Source organism: Lontra canadensis, unplaced genomic scaffold (genome assembly GCF_010015895.1).
Source record: "Lontra canadensis isolate GAN:19392208 unplaced genomic scaffold, GSC_riverotter_1.0 scaffold21, whole genome shotgun sequence".
NCBI classification, from domain to species: Eukaryota; Metazoa; Chordata; class Mammalia; order Carnivora; family Mustelidae; genus Lontra; species Lontra canadensis.
In genome coordinates this window covers 24,344,317-24,360,141 of record NW_022631015.1, presented here as the reverse complement: position 1 = coordinate 24,360,141, position 15,825 = coordinate 24,344,317, and the positions used below count along the sequence as shown (strand labels likewise).

Here is a 15,825-nt window from a genome sequence, read left to right as displayed (position 1 = left end):
GCTACATGTGGCAGCTTGGATGCCTTTCTGGGGAATTACACTGAAAAGAAGCCAGCCTCAAAATGTTATATTTTGTGTAATTCCACCGCTACAACATTCTGGAAATGACTAAATTCAAGAAACGAAGACTCAATTTCTGCTCTCCTGGTGTTCCGGAGGGAGTGCTGGGAGAAGGGGGCTGGAGTTACTAAAAGGCGACAGGAGGGATTCTTGCTGTAAGGGAGTGCACTTTCCCAGTGATGGATGTGGGAACTGCACCTGGGATAAAACCACCCAGAAATAACCCCCCACCACACTCAAAAATCAGTATGGAGGGGGTGAGGGGGTGGGGATCAGAATAAGACTGGAGGACTGTTTCAGTGTCAGTATCCCACTTGTGATAGTGTAAGGAGCCAAGATGTTACCATTGGGGGAACCGCGGTAAAGCGTTCTCTCTGTATCATTTCTTACAGCTGCATTGAGTCTGCAGTTATAGTGAGGACACGTGTCTACACGTACCACAGATGTAATCCACATCAGTACAGAGAAACACGCCTCGCTCTTATTCTCCGCTGCAGAATATTCCATTATGTTCCACAGTTGATTCAAAGAATCGAGAACTATGGGTCATTTAGAGTTTGGAAATCTTTTTACACATCATCTCACAGCAGGAATACATGTCCATATTCTCCACCATCTCTCACGGTTGTGGAGTGTTTATTTTTTTGGTGCAGCCTATCTCCCCACTTCTCTCAGAGTTTGTCCTAGTTGCAGTTTGGAGTGTAGCACACCGATGACCATCAGAGGCCGACAAGGTAGGAGGCTGGAAATCAGGTTAAATTAAGGAGTCTTGCCAATTCTGGGACAAAGTACAACATGCCAATTTGTAATAACAGCATGATGGGAATCTATATGACCAATTACGTCAAAGAGTAAGAAATTTTGGCTTCCAATATATGTTTTAATGTGTTATTTCACCTCATTGGAAGAGAGCGAAGGTTTGAGACAATTACTTTGTTCCACTGAGTTATGTTGCTGGATCGAATTCAACAGTTGTTGTTTTTTTTTTAAATCTAACTCTACTTCTTATTTAAATGCAGGAATTTCCATCTCCTGTGTTTTATATATAAAAAATATATATATAAACTAAATATATATAATACATATATTTTTAATATATATTAATATATAATACATATATACTTTATATATATATTTAGTTTATATATATATATAATAAAAAAGCAGCCCTCTAGAGCCTGATTTTCTCTGGATCAAGTGATGACTCTAAGCTTTTGCACCTGGAAAGATAAGATAAAGACCACAGCAGAGGATCACTGAGTCCAAGATAAACTCACCTCCCTGCCAAAAGTGATAACGGGGCGGGGGTGGGGGGGATAAAATCTAAACAGGAAGCAGGCTGGAGTGAGGCGGAAGAGCAAAGTTCAATGCCACCTCGAACTGGAGGGCCTGAACTCTCCAGTGCCCAGGGAGAAAAACTGGGCTCTCCAGCTATAAACCTGTAGGTCGCAGCACTTCTCGTGCATTCCAGCTCTAAGGCCACCGTCAGGAGAAAAAGCAGGCTTCTAAATTCGAAGCCAAAAAGCCAAAAAATGGGCCGTCAGTCAGCTAAGAACGGGTGCTGGCCCAAGCTTCATAGACTTGACGGGCAATGGCAAAGTCTCTGGTTGAATTTCCACAAAGCCTTTTTAGAAGGTCTCAGCTTGAAACGTTTCGTTTCCAGGGAGGAGCTTTTGGGAGTCACGGTGACTGGCGCTCAGGGCCATGGGCCAAGGGCTCCTCTTCTGGAAGGAGCCTGGGGCGCTCTTGTACTGCTTGAGAGAGAACTTGGGAGGTGGGTCCCCGCAGCTCCAGTGAGGACCTTCTCCCCCCCGCAACCCCCCACCCCCAACATTCTCTCTTGGGCTGTCAGCACTAGATCTGTGGCTTCTGGGGCAGGCGGTGGGGAAACAGCAGAAAGTAGAGAATCTACCAGAGAAGGCGAGAAACCTGCAGAATTTGGAAGGGCGTCGAAAGGGGGTGAAGGAGGAAAACGTCAGCAGCAACCTCAGAGGTTGGAAGGTGGGACAAACCGAGCCTGCATCAGGTGAAACTTGCCCCAAGTTTGGGTAAAATCATCTTGTGATGGGCCTGTCTCTCCCCACAGAGCTGTCATTTCCAGTTTCTTAAATCCCCAGGAACCTTGGCGGCCTGTGGAGTCGCTAGGGCCTCCTGTCTTCATGCGCGAGTCTCTCGGTGTCCGAGTGAGGAGTGAGGAGTGACGAGTGACGAGTGACGAGTGGAGGCAGGCGCGAAGCCTCCTGCCCTATGACCAGAGGTCTGGAAGCGGGGAGCAGAGCGGCGGCCTGCACCACCTCTGGGTGCCGGGAACCGCAGGTGGCTCTGGACCCCGCGAGGCGGCCTTGGAAGTAGGGGGTTTACTTTGGGACCTGCAGCAGAGCGAAGGACACCCGCGCCGGTCGTTGGGGGCGGGAATCACTAAAGGTCTCACAGATACAGTCCGCTTTTGCTGATAAACCGGAGTGCGGGCTCAGGAGGAGGGAAACGAGAAAAGGCGAGCGGTTGGAGGACCAAGAAGGAATTCCAGAGAAAGGGCTTTGGTTGAGAGCGAAGGTGACTCCGGAGTGGTTTTGGAAGGTTGGTCCGGTTCTCGTCTGGAAAGTTGACATCCTGGGCATCACTATTCCCAGCCCAAAAGGGATGCTTGGCAACCTCGCCAAGAAAGGACTGGAGATGTGTGCAGCCCGGAGCTGGAGCTTGTGTGACAGTAACGTGGACTGTGACGCTGGGATGAGGCACGCCTGGAGGATCCTGAGGGAAGGAAAGAAGAGTGGAGAGAAGACGGGGAAACAACTGTAGAGGCATAGTAAGGGGTGCGGCAAGAAGCTGAGAATTAAACTGGGAAAGCAGGCAACTTATTTTCGGCACAAGCAGAGTGGCGCAGCGGAAGCGTGCTGGGCCCATAACCCAGAGGTCGATGGATCGAAACCATCCTCTGCTAGCTTCCCTTATTGTTGCCCAGGGAGTTCGGACTCTCCTTCCTCACCCACAATCTCCCTCACATCCCCAGAACAAGGCCTTTGGCGAAGTCAAGCCTTCTCAACCCCCTGTGACGGGATGGTCTGGTTTTCGCCCTGCGGTGCTCCAAGTTCCTAGAACCACAGGGAAGACTCTCCCACTCTTTTACTGGTCTTGCATCTCGCCTGCCCCCTCCCGCGCTGCCGGCCCGACTCGGACTCCAACATCACGATGAATCAAAGAACCCTCGGGGGAGCAGCACGGCAACCGGGGCTTGCTCCGCTGCCAGGGGCTTGCACCCCTGGAGCTGGATGAAGTCACGGTCACCTGCGGAGGGGAGCACTGGGGGCCGACGTGGAGAGGCGGGAGTCTCCCTGCGGGGTCGCTCGGAAGGGAGACGGAGGAGCAGGTGGCCAGCGCGAGGGAAAGGGGGGACCCGAAAGGAGGGGGTCCGAACGGCAGGCGGGGGCCGCACCTGCGAGCGCGGGGACCCAGGGAACACCGGAGACAGAGTAGGGGTTCGGGGGCGCAAACAAAAGGTCCAGGATTTGGATTTAAGGGAGGTGGTCCTCGCCGACTGGAACAGCCCACAGAAGGAGCCTCGACCTCTTTTCTCTGATTTCAGATAAGGGACCAAGAGGGACCCGGTGAGGAGCCCGGGACTTCTGATCCGCCACCCCAGGCCGAAAAGGCATCAGGCGGACCTCTGATCCCTGTGTCTTCCCATCCGCGGGGCGCTGCTCCTTCCTCCCAGGACCTCGTGCTCCCTCCGCAAATGTTTGCCTGCTTCGGGCCTGTGCTTTCCTCCCGACTTCGTCGTGGTGAAAGGCCCCCTTCCTGCAATCACTAATTCCAGGAATAAACTCCCCGGATCAGTGTCACCCTCCTTAACCCAGCCCAACTTGGATCTCTTTTGTCCCCGCACTCGCGCTCACCTACCGTCAGTAATGCTGAACCAACCAACGACCTGCTCAGCTCCGAGGCCCGAGTTGGAATTAGAATTACCAAGATTCGGAAAAGACCCCTCTAATCCCTCCCATCATGGACCGCTCTGTCCATAGAGGGGCAGACTTTGAATCTGAAGGTCTAGGGTTCAAATTCCCGTTTTTCTCCTTTTGATTTCTGGCTCACCAGAGAGGGCCCACCCCCTGGAGGATGGCTGCCCACTGGAGAATTTCTGGGGACCCAGTAAGTAGGGAGTAAGAAAAAGTACAACGTGCGTATCTACCTGCCTTGACATCCTTCCTTGCTTCGGGGCTTAAAGGGATTTCTCATTTCATACCCTCTGGAGGGAATGCCAAGGAATCGACCCTCCTTCCGTTGTCCGTGAAGCCCATCAAGGGAAAACTGCTGCGGCCTCTCCTTTAGGAACTGCTGCCTGGAAAGCCAGGCTCTGATGGCAGCAACACGAAAGCATCAGAAAGCCTGGGCTCTACTTTGCGGAAAGAAAGTCCTGTGGGGGCTGTGGCGGAGTTCCTTCTGGAAAAAACCACTGGAAAAAGCGCACGGATGTGTGGCTGTTTGGGGAAGCTGCGGAGTCTTTGAGCCGCCCTGTAAAGAGCAAGGCTGGGGAAGGGTCCCGTTCCTTCCGGAGAGGCAAGGGCCACTTCTCTCAGGGGTGATGAGACAAGAAGTGGCGTCCCCAACGAGGGGAGCCGCCGTAGTCGGCAGGATTCGAACCTGCGCGGGGAGACCCCAATGGATTTCTAGTCCATCGCCTTAACCACTCGGCCACGACTACGTGCGAGCTGTCGGCCTCATTAGCATAAGTAGCCTCCTCCGAAGGTCCCATTTGCCAGCACAAAGTGCATTTGCTGTTGGTGGCTCTTACTGATGGCCGTCATTCCGGGGAGTGGCCTGCGGTTGTGGCGACGTGGCCCAGTCGCCCTGCCTCCTCCTCCTGGAAGGCCGCCTTCTTCTCATGGCCCCGCTGGGAGGAGATGGAGCAGGAGACCTCCCGGGAGCCCAGCTTCTGATGAGGACCCGGGAGACCCCAACACAGGCTCTAGCATTCATTGTGAGGAATTGTGAGTTTAGCCCCGATTTGAACACCTCCAAATAAACATCGAATTTCAAAATAACTTTGAGGACATGCACATAGTGGAAGTCTCTGCACCTGGTGAAAGGAAGAAAGCACACTTTTCGTTTTCTCGAGGAGGCACACTGTCCTGTCGTGTTTTCGTGCCTTAAGATGAGAGACCAAGGTTCCATTCACAAACATCGTTAGTACGGAGTCAAACTTACTTTAAAAGAAAACAAGCCAAAAAAAACCCCTTTACTTTTTGGAATTTTGACTTGAAGGAATGTAAGTTGGCCATAGTAGCCACTTCCAGAGCCAGGCAAGACTTCTTTCCCCAAGTTCATTATCATCTTCAGGCGTGGATTTACTTATTTTATGAAAGACTCACCTTCAAAGCTCCGATTTTCCTCTTACAGAGATGGAAAATTTCAAACCCAGGCTCTGCTGCCAGACCCCCAGGGTTTTCCGGCAGGATCAGTCCCTTACTCCCATGTGATTTCAAGTCAGTTACTTCAGAACCCTGTGTCAGTTTCTCATGCTGTGAAGTGAGAATGTCGTGTTTAATATGTTGCTATGTGCTGAGAAAAATCCTTAACACACAACCACCTTCGGGTTAAATGCTGGCTTTCATTCCTGTTGCTAACCAGGTATCTCAATCAAGGCAAACATTTGTGTTTCCTGAAGCAAAACACAGAAATAATGCATGACTCCGAAGCATAAGGATTTATGACTTTTCACAGTCCACATGCCAGTGTGAGCCAGATGGAAGTGGGTCGCAGCCAACACCCCAGAAGCTCCCCCAGGACCCCAGACACTTCTTACCAAGATAGCCAACACTGTTCAGCAAGGCCATCAGAAGTGTGCTGGTGAGAAGGGTGCTAGAGTTATTGAGAGGCTTGAGGGTAGCTCTGCGTGCAACCCAGGCTCACCACAGGGGTTGGGCTTGTTAATGGCAATGGGAATGCTAGGACTCCAGAGCACCAGATGTCTGGTGGAAAACTCAGGAAGCCAGAGGTGTGCAATTACTATAACAACTAGCTAAGGCGAGGGTCATTTGGCGGGGGGTGGCTTCTGTGAGCTGTGAACATAGTTAATAGACACTGTTTCCCGAAGAGTCAGACAGACAGTCGGTATGTGTGCTGCATAGTCTGTGTAATCAAGGATGAATAGAAGACTGAGACCACTTCCCCTGGAGGAAGTCATGATATTTGGACAAGTTCCTGGACCTAAGATTGCCTCTTTTTTTCTAAAAGCTGTGTATTTTAAAAGTTGTGTGTTTAGCCTAAGGATTGATGATCCTTGAGTACACTTTGTGCATTCAGTGAGGCCAGACATTCCAGTTTAGAGACACTCACCTGCAAGAAGATGGAATAAAAACAAACTGTAGCCTCACCCCCGCCTATGAGCAGCAAAGAGAGTGGGGAGCCTAGAGTCCCACCCTTGCCAGCTTGCGGCAACGTGCTCCCCTCCACCGGGTATCAGAGAAAGCAGAGGAAGAGACCAAGACTTTCATTGCCCCAGGCTTTAAAGGGCTTTTCCTAAACCCTGTCAGTAGAGAGCCTATAATATGCCCACGTAACCACCTCCCACTTGGCAGTAAAGACGTGTCTCTTACCCTCCCCACTGGGGTGGCATCAGAAGAGGTCTAGGGAGAGAGAAGATTTTCATCATTGCTTAGCTGGAATGGCCATACACACTCCCTGTTTGTGGAGCTCGCGTGGCAATGACAACGCTCTTCTACTCCTCCAACCAGGGAAGACTCATGGGAGCCTAGTGGGGTGCCAGGACTCCTTCTCCTGCACAACACTAGGGCACTGACATCTTGGGTATCAAGAGGACTGAATGAGGGACCTGGAATTCCATTCCTACCTCATCCTAGCCAGGAGGTTTGCGCCTTCCCCTGTCAGAGCAGTGTTAGATGTTTGAAGGAACCAACTAAAACAAGGCTTAAATAAGATCCAAAGTCTCATAGCGTAATACCCAAAATGTCCGGGAATCATCTGAAAATTACTTGTCATGCCAAGAACCAGGAAGATCTTAAATTGAATGAAAAAAGACACTCAGTAGATGCTGTGATGGGCAGAATATTGGTATCCCCAGTTGTCCGTGTCCTCATTCCTAGTACTTGAGAAGATGTTGCCTTACGTGGCAAAAGGGATTTTGCGAACATGATTAAGGGTAAAAACCTCAAGATGAGGGGATTACCTGAATTATCTGGGAAGGCCCAATCTAATCACAAAAGTGCTTAAAAGTGGAAAAGCGAGGCAAAACAGTAGGCCATAGAGATGGGACATGACAAGGATTCAACCCATCACTGCACTGAAGGGGGTCTACAGAACAAGGAATGTGAAGGCTTCTAAATGCTGGAAACCATTTTAAGCTTTCAGCGAGCAAGTAAACCTTCGTGTTACACCCACAAGGAACAGAATTCTGACCCAATTGCGTAAGGCAACGGATTCTCCCCCAGAGCCTCAGGAAGGAATGCACATCTGCTGACACCTTGATTTTAGCTAAGTGTGTCAGAGAGCACCGTCAAGAGAGGGGAAAGACAACCTGCAGAACTAGAGAAAATATTCATAAATTATGTATCTGATAAGGGTTTAATGCCTAGACTATATAAAATAATTCCCATATCTCCACAACTGAAAGAAAACCCAGTTTCAAAAATGGGCAAAGTACTCCAATAGACATTTCTCAAAAAAAGATATATAAATGGCTGATAAGCACACAAAAAGATGCTCGACATTATTGGTCTTCGCTGGTCATTAAAAGATAATGCAAATAAAAATCTCAGTTTGAAACAATTACAGTGGCTGAAAAAAGTTCACCTCAATGTGCTATATACTATGTGACTCCAGAGAAAGAACGAGTTGGGGCAGGACAGAAGGAGAAGCAGGTTCTCTGCTGAGCAGAGAGCCATGGGCAGAGCTCGATCCCAGGACCTCAGGATCATGACCTGAGCTGGAGGCAGACACTTACCTGACTGGTCCACCCAGGTGGCCCTACAACATATTCTTTAGATGAGAACACGTGAAGACGAGAACCAATCAGTACCAGAGATGGAGGACAGAGTGGGCGGATGGGAGGAGAGCAAGTGTGGCTTGTGAAGGAACAGAGATCCTGGTGGCAATGGAAATGTTTCATCTTCACTGTATTTGTGTCAGTATTCTGGATGTTACATTGTAGGATAATTTGCAAGGTGTCTCCATTGGGGGAAACTGGGTTAAGGGTACAGGAGATCTCTGTATTATTTCTTAGAAGTGCATTTGAATTTACAGTCATCTCAAAATAAAAAAAATTAAGTTAAATATGCCATTTCTATTATTATAGTTTCCCTGAAGGTCTGAATATACATAATTAACAAATCTAAATGTAATCAACATTAGATGTAATGAAACGTGATTTCAGCCTTGAACTCAACACTCTGCTGACTGATGTTGCTTTATCCTTTGCTTCTATTATGCCAAATAGCCAGGTGCCTATTTCTACATCATTTTTGGCACCCTTAAACCTAAGTTTAATGAACAGTCATGAGATTGTATTGTTTGCCATCATATCTAATCAGCATAAGAGAATTAGTGATATGAACAAGGCATACCATCCAGGTTTACTGTGACTATGGGAAAAGTTATTCTAAAACAAAAATAATAATTCTAGCTATTGAGAATAAATGAGAGAGCTGCCTGGGTGGCTCAGTCGTTAAGCGTCTGCCTTCGGCTCAGGTCATGATCCCAGGGTCCTGCGATCTGGCTCCGTGCTCCGTGGGAAGCCTGCTTCTCCCTCTCCCACTCCCCCAGCTTGTGTTCCCTCTCTCGCTGTGTCTCTTTCTCCAAATAAATAAATAAAATCTTTAAAAGAATAAATGAAAATCTCCTTATGTGCTTTATATATTAAAATAATACCAACTTGTTGAAATATGAATGGATTTTCACTATTTCTGGGGAAAAATGTTTCAGTGGATAGTTTGTGAAAATGGCTAATTTTGTTTATTTTATGTAGTATTAATAATTAATAAAAATTAAATATAAAAACACAATATAAATATTGAGACTCTTTATCTACAGAACACCTCCCAATTTTATTCCCAACAGGCGTTTATAAATATTTGCCCAGCATGAAGCCCAGTGCAGGGCTTGAACTTGACACTCTGAGGCCAAGACCTCAATAAGGCCAAGAATCAGTGACTTAACCAACTGAGTCACCCAGGCACCCCTAGCTTTGAGTCTTTAAAGAAAAAGTCCTGTTTGAGAATTCCTCCCATCTGGTCAAGACAATTTAAAAGTAGAATGTTTACTTTGCTCTATTAAACTTTCACAAGGAAGAAAAACTCTAAAGTTATGTGTTATACCATGATAAATCTCCATTGATTGAAATATAATAAAGTCTATGACGAAAAAGAGAAATGGTGAGAAACAAATGAAGCCCATCTAAGTTAAGAGAGGAGAGAGGACTCTTCTGGGACCCAACTCTGCAGTGCGGTGACTGCAGGAAAATTTAGCAAATGACAGTGAAGCACAATATTATCAATATTTTAACTTCTGACTGCTAAAATCTTAATTACAGTATAATTATAATTGCCATTATATCCATATGTTATGTAATACATTAAAATATAATGGTAAGAATTGATTTTTTCAATAATATTTCTTGGTTATTTTTATATCCTGGAATTTTATATCCCTCTTTGTCAATGGTTATTGTGTGGCTTTGGCCATGAACTCAGACAAAGAGTGATTTTACAATCATTCATCATTTACATGAATTATGACTTCATTGAACTTTTTAAATCTTTTCTCATCATAAATAACTCTAGCATAATTTGACCCTAATAACAATATTCATTTCTTATACTACTGTTGTCTATTATTTTAGTTCCATTTTGTTTCTACATCTTAAAAGATAGTGATTGCTAATGATACTGTCTTATGCACTCATTGTTTATGTAGATGTTCTGGTGCATTTCTGAACATTCCTGTTCTTCATAATTTTTGTATACCATTCAGTCATTAGTTCCAATTTCTTGTTCCTTAATCTATTCGTCATTTCTGCTGTATCTACTATTCAGACTACTTAGTTGAGCTTTTAATGTCAATGAATAAGTTTCCCCTTTATGATTTTATTTCTTTTTATGGTTATTTTTAAAAAGTGATCTTTTGCATAATTTACTTCTTAATGACAGAATTCCTTTGTTTGGTGTGTTTAATAACTTTCTGTGGATGAATCATAATGCATGAGACAATTAGTGGAAACAGAAACGTTTGGGAAGTTATGAAAATGGGGTCGTAGTTCATTATCGCATTGAACATAGTGGACTACTGTGGCTCAGACTTCATATATTAGGAAGAAGTTGCCTAGCTATGAGCTGTACATGCTCAGGACAGAACTTAATTCCCCAGCCTTCTGAGCAGCTAGAATGCAGGCTTGTGCCCTAAGCTTTGCCCATCAGATGTACGAAAGCAAGATTTCTTCCTTCAGAAGAAAGAAACAGGTGGCATAGATCTTCTGCAGAATTACTTCTTGGTAAGGCTAAGTTCCAGTAAGCTACGTAAGCTGTTAGAGGCTGTGGTGGCATAGGGCCTAGCAATGACATGCATGTGGGGGGACATAGAGAGCTACAGAGAACTGCTGACAGTTAACCCTAGGAATTGAAAGATTAGAAGTAATTTGGAGACTTGGGTAGTATAATATAGAGGGTGAGTGAGTATTACTGTGCCCAAGCATTTGGAGGGAGAACAAGACAGCTCAAAGTTACAATTCTCAGCTAACTGTGTGGTTACTGCAGCCCAGATTTCCTCTGCCCTAAAACAACTTCAATTTCCCATGACCCTGGCGCTGACGTAATTCAAAACCAAATTCATATTATGTAAAATTATGTGAGTTTCCCATTGACAGAAAGGTGGATGAATGAATGGCAGTATATTGACACAGTAGAGTATTATTCATGAATGAAGGAGTAATGAATGGCACCTATTGCAACAAAAGTAACAATTGATTTTAGCAATGTATTGCTAAGTGAAAAAGTAAGACCCAGAAGATAATGTATAGCCTGACACTTTGAATCTTGGAATAAAAATATACAATTTTTAGACATACGATAGATGAAATAAAACTAAGGAAAGCAGTTTGGAATTACTTCTTGAGGATCTCAGTACCTTGTCCTGCCTTAAGTTGTTACACATGCAGCCATTTACCAGAAAATGAATTAACTTGCAATTCGAACATTCAGTTATAAAAATAAAATGATCACAGAGATAACCTAGGATACAATTTGAAAGCTCTGATTTCTGTGGGACGTATTCTTCATGGACAACAATTCCGTGTGGTGGCTCCGTATCACAGAAATGACTAAAGCAACAGTGGAAATGTTTAGAAAATGTATCTGGATCTTTATTTACTCCATCCATAAGTGCTTTGAGTTTACATGTGGGCATTCAGTAGTGTTCAAATATCTGAGACAGTTCAAGAAATTCTTCATTTAAGGTATGAATAGATTTTCACAAGTCTCCATTTCTCAGTGGAAAATGAAATTTTCCTATAAATTCAGGTCATTGTACCTAGTGGACATTATGGACATTATGAAGCCTCATTCTCTCTGAGCAGAAAGGTATTGTATTCATGAGAAATTTTCTTCTCCCTCAAGTTTGTGGCATCCGTCTGCACGAAGGGAGCTCACTACATTTTGTAAAGCAATAAATCAGGAGAAGTTCAACTCAACTCAAAATTGTGTCGCAGAATATCTGTTAGGTGGGAGAGGAAAAGGGGGGTGGTGGAAGAGGGAGGATGGTCCTCTACTCTGAACAATGCAGCGGGCAGTCAGTGGGGTCCACACAGAGCCCGGGTTAGCCTCCTCTTCAGGATTACGCTCTGGATTCCTGTGAACTGGGGGTCCCCTGCCAACCATCCCTAAAAGGGAAACTTAAAATAACAATAGGAAAAAGAAAAACACTCAGGTTCCACCGAGATTTGAACTCGGATCGCTGGATTCAGAGTCCAGAGTGCTAACCATTACACCATGGAACCCCACAGTGACAGCCAGTGACAGCACTCCTTCCAGACAGGATGCATCTCCACTTCTGAACTCCAGGAGTCCTTAGAAAAGCTGAAATTCGCGGCCCAGTTTCTGATATCTGCCTCCGTGACACACCGGTCTTTCCCCTTGTGCACAGGGCCCTTAGGGCAACGTCCCGAAGCAAATCGGTTTCTAGGGACAGATGACACGGGTCCGTGCTTGTGGGCGCCGCCCGGCCTCTGTGCGGCGGGCGGGGCTCCATGCGCCCCCCCCCCCCCCCCCCCCCCCCCCCCGCCCAGACGCAGGTGCGGCGGCTCCTCCCGCGCGGGCGGCGGGGGCTGCACCTGCGCGCGGCCGCGGTCTCCACCCGCCGGGCGCTGCGGGACCCATCGGCTCGCGGCCTCCCGAGGGCGGGTCTCGCGCTCCCTCCGCCCCCGCAGGTTAGTCCCGGGACCCGCACGCTCCGGAGGTCGTCGTTTGACGCCCGCTGCCGGGCGGTCCCGGCCCGTGCGGCTCCGCCGGGGACAGAGAAGCCTTCTGCTCCCGCGCCGCCGCGGGGGAGGGCAGGATCCGAACCCGCGGCCTTCCCGCAGGGCTGTCCCCGGAGGCTTCGACCGGGCTCTTCCCGGCCGCAGCCGCGAGCCTTCCCCGAGCGGCCCGGCAGTAACGACTCCCTGCGTCGCGAGGGGACAGAAGCGATGCCCGACGGTCCCCCGAAGGGCTGAGGACAGAAGCAAATCATCTCCACCGAGAGTGACACTCGCGGGTGTCAGGGTTCGAAGCTTCCCAGCGAGACCCCCGGAGGTGCCGCGGCGTCCAGCCGAGGTCATTTCGGTGCCAGAAAGACGTCTGGAAGGGAAGGAAATGCTTCGGGAAGAGGCGCAGGTGACAGCCCGCGGCGAGAGGCACGGAGCCCGGGTCCAGGCGTGTCAGCCGCTCGGTGTCCTCGCGGTCCCGGAGGCCCCGGGCCCTCCCCTCACCGGCGGAAAGACGGAGTGAACCTCTCCTGCCGGGTGTGTCAGTGACGTGCTTTCCAGAAGCCCGAGGAACGGAGACCCCAGACTCGGGAGTGCTTTCAACACGACGCAACTTCAGGTCCCGGCAACACGTTCACCGTGAGCGTCTGCAGGGGCGAGGGCTGGGACCAGATTCCGGGTTCTCTGCCCGAAAAGGAAACAAACAAACAAACAAACAGATATAAATAACTGAATAAACGGGGGAGAAGCGACATCTGGGAAGTAAATCGTAATGAGCGAGGGTGAACACTACTTCCCAGTTCCCACCACCTGGTTCCAGCCCGTTTCCCGATGTGGAGCCTGCCCCGGTCCCCCGCGCAGGAGAATCCCGAACACCTAACTCCGCACGCCCTAACCGCCAGCTCTGCGCAGTGTTGTTTTCTAGAGAGCACCGCACCGGACGGGGGAAGAAAGGCTAAGCCGCGAAGGAACCCGACACACAGTTTCAGCCAGGGGCCAGGGTCAACTTGGGCAGCGATGAGCCATTTTTGATAGTATATACCCCGGACATGGTATAAATGAGGAACACGAAAATGGCACTTTTCTTCTGTGATCTCTCTCCCCCAAGCCCATAACTCCTGTTTAATTATGAGAAAAACATCGGGGAAATGAGGGGTTTCCTACAAAATACCTGAGCACCCCCGCAAACCCTCGGGATTGTTCAAAAACAAGGAAAATCTGAGAAACTGCCACAGCCAAGGTGAGGCTAAGGAGAAAACGATGAATAAATACATTGTGACATTCTGAATCAGATCCAGGAACCGAAAAGGACATGAGGTAGAAACCAGGGAGATCGGAATAATTTTTGGACTTTAGTTAATAATAATGTATAAATATTTGTTCATTGATTGTAATAAATGTGCCACACTCACGTAAGATTTTAATCCTAGGAGAAACTGAGTGGTGGTGGGGGATCTAGGTGCCCTCTCTTCTATCGTCCCAAATAAGTAGAAACTATTGCTTTAGGGAGTAAGAACAAGAAAGTGGCCAAATGAAATTATTTCTTCAAAGGGAATTCAGAACTCTGGTTTGCAATGTGCGCCAGCACGGTGCCCTCCACCTTTAACTAATGAGCCCGGTTATCAGACCCAGTACTAAGGCCTGCAGAACCCACATGGCCTCAGAGCACAGAGAGTTGTAGGAGTTTAGAAGGAGGAGTTCATATGCTGGTGCACTGCTCTACTCTGCTGTGGGCCCAGCAGTTAGCAGGACACCAAGCCCTGGCTCTGCCCTTTGAGATTTGGGGCTAATCATGATGGGATAGACTAAAATTATGAATCCATGAGTCCAGGAAACCGGCAGGTGGCTGGAGGCTAGCATATTCTTCCAATAAGAATAAAAACTGGACGTTTACATTTGAGCAGAGATTGAATGTTCTGAATGGGGTCTTGGCTCCCACTTTTTCACAGAGAAGATGCAAGATAGGGACACAGTGTATGGACTGGTTGTCTGGGCAGTGATCCATGATGAGAGTGAAAGAGATTTGATGGTTTGTTGGTGGACGGAGACCTTGGTTCAGGCCAGAGCTCCAAGGTTGCTTTAGGCCTCGAGGGCCCACTCTGAACCAGGCACATCAGGGAGCATCACAGGACTTCAGGGAGCACTGGAGAATCAGCCTCGGTGGCATGGTAAGTTCCCTGCTAGACCGAGGTCAGTCCTGCATCAGTCTCTGGGAATTGCTTTAAAATACTCGTGCTCATTCATAGGCATCTTGTTTATTTCCCCCAAACAAAACATAGCTGAAAAATTCTTCTCCTCTTCCCCAAGATAAAGAAGTCATTAGAACAGAGATTCATGGTACATTATTTTGGCTCTCAATTCCAGATCATATGGAATAAAATCTGTGAAACCCCTTTCTCACAAAGGTACCCCTAGATACACATACATATCATTTTGCAAACTAGTTCAGAGTGTCTGTGGAACACGTAAAGTCCATAGACCCCAGGCTATGAACCTTCTGCATTTGGAGATTGTCCTTTGTCACCTAACCTAATTTTTAACTAACCAAAAACAAATTCTTTAAGTAGAAATTAAGCATCATACTGCTAAAGTAAATTCACCTTTTAATCGTGGCTAAGTTTTTCATTAATTTTCATCTTGTAAATTACGTCAAAGTTGTGTCCACAACTGAATGGAAAATACTAGTCAGATTAGTTCTCAGAGGGCTGTTGGGGTGCACATTCCTGATAATAAAGTTTGGGGAGACTTGACTCCGACATAAGCAGGTCAAAGAGAAGGGAGAGGACTAGGCTTATTTTTATCACAGGGTAATTGGACCTTGCTGCAGCTTCTCCTGGGCCCCACTGGGAGGAACCCCTTAAATTCTGATCTTCACATGCTGCTGAAGCACTGGCCACATGAATGGAGGGCAGAGGCCAGACAGCCCTTTCCTCTCATGACTCTCAGTAAGTTTTCCAAATCCTGTGTCATTTAAACCTAGTTTCCTTGGGGTTATTTTTTTCCTGTTACCCCCAAGTCACAAGTATCTCATAAATTATGTTCCAGCCAGAAGGCTTTGCTGCTCCTGAAAATCGAGACAGAAAGTAGAAAAACCCCAGAGGAAGACAGAGAAAATCTGAGTAACAAGGGGACGTGAGAGTCAGATCCGAGTAAATATGGCTGCATAAAACAATGTGAATGTCTTCTAGAGGAGAAAATGAACGTAGAATTCATATGGATGCAAACAATGAATTTGGACGTCCCTGGAGATAGAGATGAATAGAATCCCATTTTTCTAATGTTAAGTCCTTTGCATTGTCTGG

The 15,825-nt window shown here is 47.3% G+C and overlaps 3 non-coding genes across 3 annotated transcripts; 1 reads left to right on the top strand and 2 right to left on the bottom strand.

The window, feature by feature from the left end:
* The first annotated feature begins 2,929 nt into the window (after positions 1 to 2,929).
* Positions 2,930 to 3,001, top strand: TRNAM-CAU. The gene has a single exon. It is a non-coding gene; the product is annotated as a tRNA-Met (tRNA).
* Positions 3,002 to 4,677: 1,676 nt separating this feature from the next.
* TRNAS-AGA lies at positions 4,678 to 4,759 on the bottom strand. Its single transcript has one exon. It is a non-coding gene; the product is annotated as a tRNA-Ser (tRNA).
* A 7,227-nt stretch (positions 4,760 to 11,986) lies between these two features.
* TRNAQ-CUG lies at positions 11,987 to 12,058 on the bottom strand. Its single transcript has one exon. It is a non-coding gene; the product is annotated as a tRNA-Gln (tRNA).
* Between the last annotated feature and the right edge of the window lie 3,767 nt (positions 12,059 to 15,825).